We start from the raw sequence: 12,085 nt of genomic DNA, 5'->3' as shown, positions 1-12,085 counted from the left end.
TCTGGATATTTTAGTGTTCTCATTTATCTGATTTTTACCAAACCTCACACATGGTCGTGTGACATGGGTGCCAGGTAGGGAAGGCTTAAGCCCCAAACCTGTGCCTAATGTTGGGTTAAACATGCTTCTAAGAGTCCTCTCAATTAACTCCCCCATGGTCTAGACTGGATATTGGACTATATCAGGACTCCAACTTTCTTTATATAATAGGGAGATTGTCAAGTTAATTAGGGAACATCCAAATCCTGGAATATTAATTCCACCAAAAGAGGAGTTAATAACATGAGATGTTCTTGTACAAAGTCTGTACCTATAGAAAAGTTTAAAGTAAGCGTGAGAGTAGGAAGGACATTAGCCTAGATTCCTGTCCCCCGTGTTCATACCTTGTCAGCACAGCCACTTTAGTAGATCACAGTGTCTCTTGCCTTTTTTATGCATATGTTGTCTACATGGTTGTCTTAACTCCATTATAATGAATTTTTTCCTGCTCTCTTTTCACAGTATAGATAGTCCTTTCTCTGCTGTGTTGAAGTGAGCCTGTAGACAGAAAGATAGGCATGCTGATGTCTGATGGACACACAATAATACATAGACAAAGATCACACTCAAACCAAATGGGCAAAGTGTGTTGTTCCCTCTGTGCTTGCTGCTGAGGCCTCGGTCTTCTGTCCCACGGTGTAGGTCATTGTATTTTCACGTCTGCCAGCTTTTAGGACCTAGACCACACTCCTCTAATGCTTTCTCCTGGTACACATCTGATATTAGCTTAGAAAACAAAATGCAGCCAGAACTTACAGCCACTGTTCCCCCTCGAAACCAGGCTGGAATACCAAAATGGTGCCATGTCCCTCCCCATCCTCAGCCAGGTCGTTAAATGATCTCCCAACCATGCTGGGCTTGGGGCATGCCAGCGTCCTGTCCCAGAAGAGCCTGCTGGCACAGAGCACGTCCAGGGGCGGGGCGCTGGGGGGGCGGGGCGCTGGGGGGCGGGGCGCTGGGGGGGCGGGTTCTGTCTGGTTTCACATCCAGGTGGCGACAGCGCCTCCACTCTTCCTCCTGTTGGGCCTGGAAGCTACTTTTCCCGCTGTTCCCAGCGGTCAGACTAATGCGACTACACCAAAGAACATGACATTTCTGATTTTAATTTGCTTTGGGGGTGATTTTTTAAATAGATATTTGAACCAGACCAGCCTGACAAAGTGAAGCCAATTTCAGACACGTGACAATTGTAGGTTTGGGGCAAAGAAACATGACAGGAGGTGTGCCTGCTGTGGGGCAGGCATCACTAAGTGAGAAAGACATCACTTAGGGGGAGGGGTCAGGAGCACGTGCAACCTTGGCTGCACGCTCACCCTCCCCCCAGAAAAGCGCATTACGGATCTCAGGGGCCCATCTCACTGTTAAATAAGTGTCGTTTGCCCAGGAAAGCTGGCCTTTCATCCTAGGATGTTAGATTCAGAAAAGCCACTCCACTGTGGGAAACTGACATCCATTACAAGCCTCTATCAACCGCTGTCCCAGGCTTGACTGATTCTTTCATTTTTAAAAGGAACCACATGTGTTCTTTCTGCCACTGCCAGGGGCACCCGCAGAAGCCAGGCCAAAGGACAGAAGTCAGGGCTGAATCAGAGTGCCGGAAAGACCTCCTGTTGGCATCACCCCGTCCTGCGTCCCTTCCTCAGAAAGGTGCTGGGCAATTCAGTTCTAAAAAGTTAACAGGGATGGTTCTCAAAGCGAGCGCTTCTCTACACGTTCTTCAGGAAGCACAGGATCAAATGCTAACATTCTCAATGGGTGATTGATGTTTACCTCGGCGTCGCGTGTTTATTATAATTTTTTTCCCATAAGCAACTATCCTGCAAATTGATAAGAGTCTTTTAATTAGATGGTAGGACTGTGTGCTTAACACTGCATGCAAAAGGCCTATAAAAACAGAGTGAAATTTAACAGGCGGGCTGCCTCGGGCTCAGAGCTGCAGAAGTCAGCTCCTTCCAGGGGAAGGTGAACTGAGGGCCTGTCTCACCGCAAGTCTGGAAGCACCTTCCACCGTGATGTGGAGTGATGGAGTCAGAGAAAGGTCTGGTGAAGCCGCTTCCCCTGGCTTTTACTCATGAAGCTTGTGGTGCAAGTACCAGGGGATCACCCTGGTGGTGTTCTTATTTAGACCCAAAGTGGGTGGAGGAATTAGTTTGATGGTTTTCTTAGTTATTCATATTTCCTTGCTAGATGCTGTACTTCTTCCCAACTGGAAAGTAACAAAACTCAAAATTTTTACAAATTGAAACGTAGTTGATTTACAATGCTGTGTTAGTCTCAGGTATACAGCAAAGTGATTCAGTTATATAATTTTCTATATATATATATATTTCTTTTTCATATTATTTTCCATTATATATTACTACAAGGAATTGAATATAGTTCCCTATGATCTACACAGTAGGTCCTTGGCGATTATCTATTATACATATAACAGTGTACATCCGTGAATTCCAAATTCTAATCTATCCCTCCCCTCTCCCCACTTTCCCCTTTGGTAACCATGAGTTTGTTTTCTATGTCCGTGAGTCTACTCACGTTTTGTAAAAAAACTTCTCTTGTAGCATTTTTTAGATTCTACGTGTAAGTGGTACCATATGGTATTGGTCTTTGTCTTACTTCACCTGGTGTGAAAATCTCTAGGTCATCCGGGTTGCTGCAGATGGCACTGTTCTGTTCTTTTTGTGGCTGAGTAATATTCCATCGCATACGTGTGCGCGTCTTCTTTATCCATCTCTCTGTCAACGGTCACGTAGGTTGCTCCCATGTCTTGGCCACTATAAACAGTGCTGCTATGAGCGTTACAAGCGTGCGGTTCTTTCCAAATCCGTTTTCTCTGGATGTATGCCCAGGAGTGGGATTGCTGGATCGTACGGTAGCTCTTAGCTTTTTACAGAGCTCCGTGCTGTTCTCCACCACGGTCGTACCCGTTTACCTTCCCACCGGCAGCGCGGGAGGGCTCCTTTTCTCCCCAGCCTCTCCAGCATTTCTTCTTTGCAGACGTGTTGATGCTGGCCGTCCTGACTGGCTGTGAGAATGACGGTGTGGATTTGCGTTCCTCTGACAATCAGTGATGTTGAACGGCTTTCCGTGTGCTTTTGGCCACCTGTACATCTTCTCTGGAGGTGTGAATATTCCCCTTAAGGTTTTTGGAGGAGTGTATGTGTTTAGAATAATGTAAGACATATAACTTTACTTTTCTAACAGTCTGTTTTCTTAAAACTTTGCGTTGACAGAGGTCAGGGAGATAAATAAACAAAATCAACACTTCCATTTATCATTTGGTTCAAACTTTTAGCAAGCAATAATAAAACAAAAAGTGGAAAGGGACTTGGCGTCCATCCGCGGTCTGGGTTCTGCAGGGGCTGGGTGTGAGCGCTCAAGGTTAACGGGTGTGCTGAGGTGGGAGGTAAGTCACTCCGACCTTGGCAGCGTTATTGCTGCGCAGAGGAAAGGCTCTTGTGGAAAGCTGACCTGGCCCAAGCCGGCGGGAGGGGGTGCCTCTGCACAGGCCATAGCGGGAAGAGTAGTTCAGACAGAACTGCCAAGAGACCCCAAGTACTCTCGCACACCTGCCCCTGTGGGATGAGGCCCTCAGACCCCGCTCTCTTCCTGTGGAACTTGAAAGCCATTTCGCTGGTGTAGTGTCGGCCCAAGAACCTTCTGGAGGATCAGTCACTGGGCCCACAGCTGAGCCAGAACGCTCCAGAGGCAACCGGCACGTTTTACAAGCGTTGGCACGTTCTGTGCTTTTATAACTTTTTTATTGGGCATACTCTCATTGTAGAAAATGCGGGGAATACAGATAGGCATAAAGAGGAAAAGGCACGTATGTGTCCTCTGCCCAGAGACGACCACTGTTAACACCTCACAGCTCTCTCTCTTACAATATGTAATTTACGTGCACAGAAACACAATACCTTATAGACTTTTATAGCCTATGTCTTTCACTTAATATGTTAAAAACATCTTTTCACTTAATTGAATTTTTTCCAGAACATCATGGTGGTCAGAGAGCCCTGACCTCAGCTGTTGGACATTTAAATTGACCTCAGGTGTTTATTGCTGTTGCTGTTGTCGTTGTTATTATTAATCATTGGTTTAAGAAAAACGTGTCTCTATATCCTGGAGAGCAATGCCCTGTTAACAAAACACTATCTTTAAAAAACAACAACAACAACAAAAAAACCAGGGGCCTGTGTTCAAAACATTTGAAATTAAACATATTTAAATCATTGTTAGTAACTATACTTCTCAGATCCAGTAGTACGTTAATGGAGTTTTTGAATTCCCAAACTCCTGATATGTGTATACACACACACATACACACAGTCACACATACACACCTATCATCTGTGCAGACTGGGAGAATTGCCCTGCTTCAGAGTTCTAAACTTTGGAACTTGAATTTCTAGGTCAAGGGCTCTGGAGTTTGTATTACTAGTAATGCTCACTGTGATTTTATTTTAAATAGTACTTCTTAACATCATTGCTAATAATACCAGTTGTTCAGTTGAGATCATATCTACCTACCTGTCTATATGTTGCTTTTCCCCCGTGCCTTTTACTTCTCTATTTTGAGAGTGTGCTGAAGCTGTGAAGGCTTTGGGAATATTTAGGGAGATTTATATGGGCTTCTAGAAGGTTCTGGAATCTTGTTCAGGAAATGGGATGGTCTGACTGAAATTCTCCCTAAATCATCCAAGAAGAAATTTAGCCTCTGTCCCTGAAATGAGCTTGAAGGCAGTCACTAGTGAGAGTGAAAAGCTAGGGCTTCATCATCAGCCCTTCACATCTAGGCCCCACCAGGTAAATCTCCCCCAGGACCAAGTCTAAGGGGCCAGCCCTGCCTCAGCGAACTGCGCCAAGAAGTCCGAACACACGCCGTCCTGGCCAAGACAGTCCTCAGACTTGCTCAGTACGTCCCGAAACAGCCGCACAGTGAATACTGAGATGCCTTCAAAGGCTGGCAAAACCAGCTGACCCGGAATTGAGCTGGGTTCTGTCGCGGTCAGCCCTTTCGGGTTTCGCTGGCACACTGCTCCTGCCCTCTCCTGTCCCGGTTGCAGAAGCAAGAGCTTTCTATCCCAGGAAACTTGCACGGCCAGCCCCGAGAAGAAGGCCGCCAAACCCCAGACAGGCAGAGTATCGGGGCAAAATAAACCAACCGCCAGCACGCACACCTGCCCTGCTCCAGGAAACTCTGGGCAGAGGTCAAAACCAGCCCTGTGGGCAGCCCGGAAAAGGTTTCCCGACAGGAGGTAACCCGGAGGCTTAAAAACACCCCCGCTGTTTGACCCTACATTCCCTTTGGAGCCCGTGGTAAGAAATAAATCAAACTGGTCTCCCCAGATCTTATGCACTTCTGTTTATTAAAGCATTCTATGTATCAATGAAAATACAGCAATGAGGGAAACAGCTCTGCGGTCGGTAACAGCGCAAGGCTGAGGTGACTGTGGTGCGCCTGTTTGCTGAATGCAGGATCGTAAGGACAGTGGGGGATGTATCCAGAATTTATTTACTTTAAAATATATAAAACCGTATGTGGAGTATAATTGTATTATATAAAACTGAAAAGATACAAATAAACTCGATTGCATTTTTTAAAAAGAGAGAACATCAGAACAGTCACAGTGGTTGTCTTTGAGGGGTGAGACTGTGGGAATATTTGTTTTCCTGATCTTTTCCCCCAAATTTAAATGCTGAAAGTACATTTCAACTTTCTAATGAAAACAGCAAACAGTAATACATTTTATAGAAAAAAAATATTATTCAGCAATGATTTCTAAGAACTGTATTTAAATACAATGATAGACCTACTCCCACCTTCAACCAATCTCACAAGTCATATTTAAAGAGTATAGAGAAAGAATAAAACTATATTCGAGTGGATTGCTAATGAACACCCATTTGTTCAGCTTAGAAAAAATCTAAACAAGTGTGTACATAGAAAATAAAACAAGGGGGAGATGAAGTTGGAGGGGTAAGAGAAACCGCAAATGCATCTTGGGGTTGGGACACGGGGCTGAGAGATTAAGTGACGGGCACAACATCACACAGGAAGTGGTGGCCTCGGCCTGCAACGGCTTGGAGCGGGTCTTGGGTCCCCAGCCCGAGATGGGCCGTGTCGCGGCAGTGATAAGCACCGGATCCCAGCCTAGTACTAGAATGGCGGTCAGTGACAAGGGCCCGCACCTTCCGCTATGCAGGAAGGAACTCCCACAAAGACAGAAAGTGGTGAAACAAAGTATCATTAAGAGGAAAAAAAGAGTGCAGGACGTGTGGAGAGACACACGGGCAGACTCGGGGGAGAGGCCCTGAGTCGCACCCTCGTGGCAGTTTCATTACTTTTATGGGGTATTTCTTCCGGGTTTCCCTTGGCCAATCATTCTGATTTGCCTGGTTCACAGTCTGTGTTTGGTGTATCTCAGGATCCTCCCATGTGTGGACACCCATCTCTTAGCCAAGGTGGATTTTACCAAAAAGGCGTCTGGGTAGAACATCACTTGATATGACTCCTGATTGGCCTCCAACGAAACTTTTCTGCTCATGTCTGGTCAGGGAGGTCTCCTGACTTTGAGAATGAGAAATATGTGCTCTGGGCAGGGCCCAGCCTTCTCCCTGAATTGTCCTGCTTTTCTTGTCTTGGAGTTTCAGTCCAGAGGGGAGGAATCTCCAATCACTTTACCCTGGAGGGGGCCATCTGCCTCCTTGAAATATTTGAATATTTTCCTCACTGGTTAAAAGGGGACAGTGACATTTCATTCAAAACTCGTGAGGTTTAAATGAGCAAAAACAGCATTTCAGGTTATGTGCTTTGCACAAAGTAGTGGTGAGGACTCAGGAAATTATACTTTATCAAAGTGGACTTTCTCACCTAAGGGACCCAACAGCCAATGAGAAATTGTCACGACTCCAGAGTAAAACAGCCAGCCCTTAGTGAACCTCAGATAAAGCCAGAAGCTGGAGGAAGGCACAGGGCCTCTTCCATCTGAGTAAGTGATGAAGGGCATCTGTCTGCATAGACCTATCAAGATGCAGCAGGCCCTGGCCTTGGAAACAGATCAGCCTAGAGGGGAGACAGTCATTCCCAGCAGTGTGATGCCTAGGAGCAGCCAGGGGGTTAGTACGTAAGCCAGCAGGAGCCGTTCAGGTTTGGGCCAGCATGCAGATGGGGCCCAGGTCATGCTAGGGTTGGTGACGAAGGCACCACAGGCAGGACACTTACTGCTGGAGGGATGGGATAAAGATGTCCTGGCATGGCTGACGTGTTCCTGCCCAGACAGAATGCAGACTCACCTAAAATGTCCATTCTAATTACAACCGTGAACTTGACCCAGTGGGAAAACAAAAGACAAAATGCTTGTACTTTAAATAAGGAGACTGATTGCTCAGGGGTATTCTATGTAAGTAGCTATAAACTGTGACAATAGGAAGTGAAAATGTTTTTTAAAAAAAATTAAATACCAACACCCAGGGCTGATGAGGTTGTTAAACACACACACACACACAACAACAACAACAACCCAGAAATATGTACCTTCTGCTGGCTGTAACCCTTCCACATGGCACACGGAAGCAAGCAGCAAAAGCCAAACAAGAGCTGTTAGACCCAAGAGTTTCAGGGGTGCCTATGGATGCTGGAGAGCACGGTCAACAGATGGGAGGAACTGGATGGAGACAGATGCAAGTTACACCATTGTTCTAACAGCAAAAACTAGAAACAGGCTGAATGTCCCAGAGCATGGGATTCCCGCTGACGCCCCCAACCCAGCAGGACGACACGGGAGGACTCCATTAAAATAAGTGACAACGGAGAAAGAAAGTGATTTTGTTGCGGGGCGGGGTGGGGGGAGGGGGGGGAGGCGCCAAGGACTATGAAGCAGAGCGGAAAACCTCTGTTAGGATAGTGGTGTCTGACTGAGCCTGTCTTTTCCTTTTTAGAAATTGCCTTTATCGTTAGTACAGCATCTCATCAAGTAGAATTCAGAGTTTTTTTCAGTCATCATGTGGATAATATTTTGTGATATTGTTTATTATTCTAAAATGAATACAAACTAGTTTGGATCCGTGGAAAGGCACAAAAAGTTAACAGGGTAAATATTGCTATTTTTTCTTGAATTAATTTTAAAAGTTTTTTAAAAAAAAATTTTATTAGAATATAGTTGATTTACAATGTTGTTAGTTTAAGGTGTAGAACAAAGGGAATCAGTTCCACACATACATATATCCACTCTATTTCAGGTTCCTTTCCCACGTAGGTTACGACGGAATTAGTGAGTGCGGTTCCCGTGCTCTACGGTAGGTCCCTGTTAGTCATCTGTTTTACATGCAGCAGTGTGGATATGCCAGTCCCTATCTCTTCATCTATCCTCTGCTCCCCCCTCCCTTTGGTAACCGTAAATCTGGTCTCGAGGATCAGGAAAAGAGTTCATTTATATAATACAGCTATTTTAGATGCTTGTTTTAAAATGTAAATTTCTTTGGGGATATACATATATATGTGTACATCTACAGCTGACTCACTTTGCTGTACAGCAGAAACTAACACTGTCGAGCAGCTATGCGTCAACCGAAGTTCACGTGAAAGGTGAGCTTCTCGACGTGGTGCCCACGGGCGGCCCAGACGTGCAGCCATTTTGCAGCAGGCTTCGGGGCCCAGCGCTGACCCGAATGAAAGTAGTCAGGCCCCCTTCGTGGAGGTTCAAAACAAAACCACGCATCACCCCATTTTAAAGAGCAAAACCACAAGCCACAGCTTCAGTCACTGCCGCGGCCGCTTCAGTTTCTTGTTTCCTATTGATCAACGGCAGCAAAGTGTCCCTGCGTGAGCCGTGCATGTGGACGCCGGCAGCCTTTGGGTGTCAAGACTCAGGGAGAGCAAGCAGCTCACTGGAGAAGGCCAGTGGGCACTCTGGCTCCCTCTCACTGCCCTGTGGCTCCAGTGCCATGCTGCCAGACCCTGGCCACTGAGTCCTCCGGAGGCCAAACCCAGGGAGGGAAGCCGGGCACAGACCTGCTCAGAGCCAAGCAGGAGAGGGGGTCTGCAGGGCCAGGCCCGTGCTGCCAGGTAGCGGCACAGAACGGGCAGGCTTCGCCCCAGACACAGGGCACTGGGAGGAGAACAGGCCCTGGGCCGGCACAGGCCAGTCTTGCTGTGTGAACAAGCCCCTCATATCCATCTACTCAGGGACGTGTACGGGGGTCTGCAGCACCCCCCTGCAGCGCGGTGCAGACCGTCGTCCTGGCCCCGCAGGCTGACTCTGCCCCTTGGGTCCCCAGCCCGGGGGCTGTGGGCAGGCCGCTCTGCCAGTCTCATCATCTGAGCACAAAGTGGGAAGGTGGGTGTGACTTTAGCAGAGATTTCCAGCTCTGGTTATTATTGCTCCAGGCTCCCTATTGGGTTTCACTCCCTTGTCTCCCCCCACAATTACCTTGTCTGCTCTCAGTTACTTTAGTGGGTCTTTACATGGCATCTTTCTGGGGCAGAGGGCACAGAGTGGCAACTGGCACATAATAAACAGCACCTGAAAACAGCGGTGGTGATTATGGAAGACTAGGTTTATATTACATATACACACACACGTGTACATACACTAATATATATATATGTATTATATACGTGTGTATGTGTTGCACATACATATAACACATGTGTGTGTTTGTGTGTGTATGATATGTCTATATATACGCACCATGACAGATGGTAAACAATAATCATGGGCTTAACTAAGCAAAAACCAAAAAAGGAGTGAGGCTTTATCTGTACACTTGCTCACCTGTCCAGGCATTGCCCCACAGCATTAGCCAAGGAAGTGAGACGTGTCTGGCAGGAGCAATGACCCACAGGGACTGGTACCGTCTGACCCCGTGGACTCAGGGCGTAAGGGGAGAGAGGAGGCCTGGCTTTGTTCTGGGAGGGGTCTCTGGTTATCAAGCAACCTGGAGAACTTTTGGTCAAGTTGATGATGACCTTGGGTGCTGTGACCACTCCTGTAGACCCAGGATCTAGACATTTTATAGCTCATTTTATAGGTGGGGGTGTCACCCTAAACTTTGAATTTCCGTAATGTGGTGCTTGGTGTGTCTGTTGGGTGCATGACTGTATGAAGACTTGGTCTGCGTGACTTAGCTTGTCCTTGAAGTATAGTTAATTTATAGTGCTGTGTTAGTTTCTAGTGTATAGCAGGGTGATTCAGATATATATGTACTTTTCTACTCTGGTTTATTACAAAATATTGAATATAGTTCCCTGTGTTATATAGTAAGTAGGACATCGTTGTTTGTCTATTTAAATATAGTAGTGTGTATCTGCTAATCTCAGACTCGTAATTTCTCTCTCCTAACCCCTCTTGCTACCCTTTGGTAACCACGTTTGTTTTCTATGAGTCTGTTTGTCTATTTTATAAATAGGTTTATTTGTACATTTTAGATTCTACCTATAAGTGATGTGATATATGGTATTTATCTGACTTACTTCACTTAGTAGGATAATCTCCAGGTCCATCTGTGTTGTGGTAAATGGCATTCTTTCGTTCCTTTTTTATGGCTGAGTAATATTCTTTTCTCATCTTCTTTACCTGTTCCTCTATGGATGGACATTTAAGTTGCTTCCACATCTTGGTTATTGTGGATCGTGCTGCTGTGAATGTAGGGTGCATGTATATTGTGAAATTCTGGTTTTGTCTGGGCGTGTGCTCAGGAGTGGCTCTGGTTCTAGCGTTTTAAGGAACCTCCACACTGTTCCCCACAGTGGCTGGGCCAGTTTACATCCCCACCAGCGGGGTCGATGGCTTTAGGGAGCTCTCGGTTGAGGGGCATGCTCGCCTCCTCTCGCCAAGGTCCCTCAAGGATTCTGTTAAGGGGGAATATAGCTAGATGGGAGGATATAGCCAGGCTGTGGACCCCTGGAAAGCAGTGGTGTCTGAGTGCACACAGAGCCAGAGGCCCCAGACGACAATGTCAGGATGGAGACTGGTGGCACATGCCCCTCTGCCCCACCTTCCTGGTGTGTGAGCAGAAGCATTGTCTCCATGTGGCCAAAGAGGCCCTTCCTACATCTCTGCGGGAATGGCCTGGAAGCCCAGGTGTGAGTGATGCAGGACCAGGGGCAAAGGGCCTCAAACCACCCCCATCCTCATCACTAGACACTGCCTACTCACCGAGAGCCCGGTCATCACAAAGGGAACACATCGTGAGGCCTCAAACGGCCCACCGTGCATAATAACAAAACTTCTTAAGGTGAAATTTAACAACAGTCATTTTTCTCTTTCTCTCTTCAACAGAAAATATGATGCTGGCATGCTAATCGCGTGAGACAACTCGGCCCACAGACAGCCACAAAGCACAAAAACAAAACAAACTCAGAGAAGACATGAGAATGGTGTTTTCCTGGCGTCTACAAGAAGCGCTTTATTTTTTCCTCTAGATTGCTTTTCTAAAAAAAAAAAAAAAACAAAAACAAAAAAACAAAACACGAAACTGAAACAAACAGTTAAAGGAACAAGACAAAGTTCAGGTGATCATATTCAAGCATGCTCTTTTATTAAGCGTAGGATGGAAGGGACGAGAGGATGCGGAAGCAGGATGCTGAACAGATACGCGGGGGCCGTGCACCTCTGTGACGGGGTCCTTCCTGAAACTGCGGGAAGGATGAAGGGAACGGCTTTTTATCCCCCAGCCCCCAAACACCCGGGGCATCCTTAGGGGTGCCAGGCCCCCTTTCCCGCCCGGCGCGGTGTTCAGGGGGTGGCCTGTGAGGTCTGCTTGCTGTGAGCTGAAGAATCCTCTGCGCTGCTCCGGCAGTGAACCAGTGCCCTGCGACACACTCCCTGCCCGCACCACCCGTTTCTCAGCGTCCCCTCCGCCTCGGCGGGAACAAGGGCCAGAGGGGGCCTGTCCAGGACTCAGACTGGATCAGGATGGAATAGTGATCTCGCAGATGAGTGTGTGAAGGATAAACACCGGCTCTTTCTTCCCCGGACAGGAGAAAGCCTGCTCCTGGCTACAGTGTGGCCATGGGTGTGTGGCCATGGGTGTGGGGCTGGGG

Source organism: Bison bison, unplaced genomic scaffold (assembly GCF_000754665.1).
Source record: "Bison bison bison isolate TAMUID 2011002044 unplaced genomic scaffold, Bison_UMD1.0 scf7180017864295, whole genome shotgun sequence".
NCBI lineage: Eukaryota > Metazoa > Chordata > Mammalia > Artiodactyla > Bovidae > Bison > Bison bison.
This window is presented reverse-complemented; position numbering follows the sequence as displayed.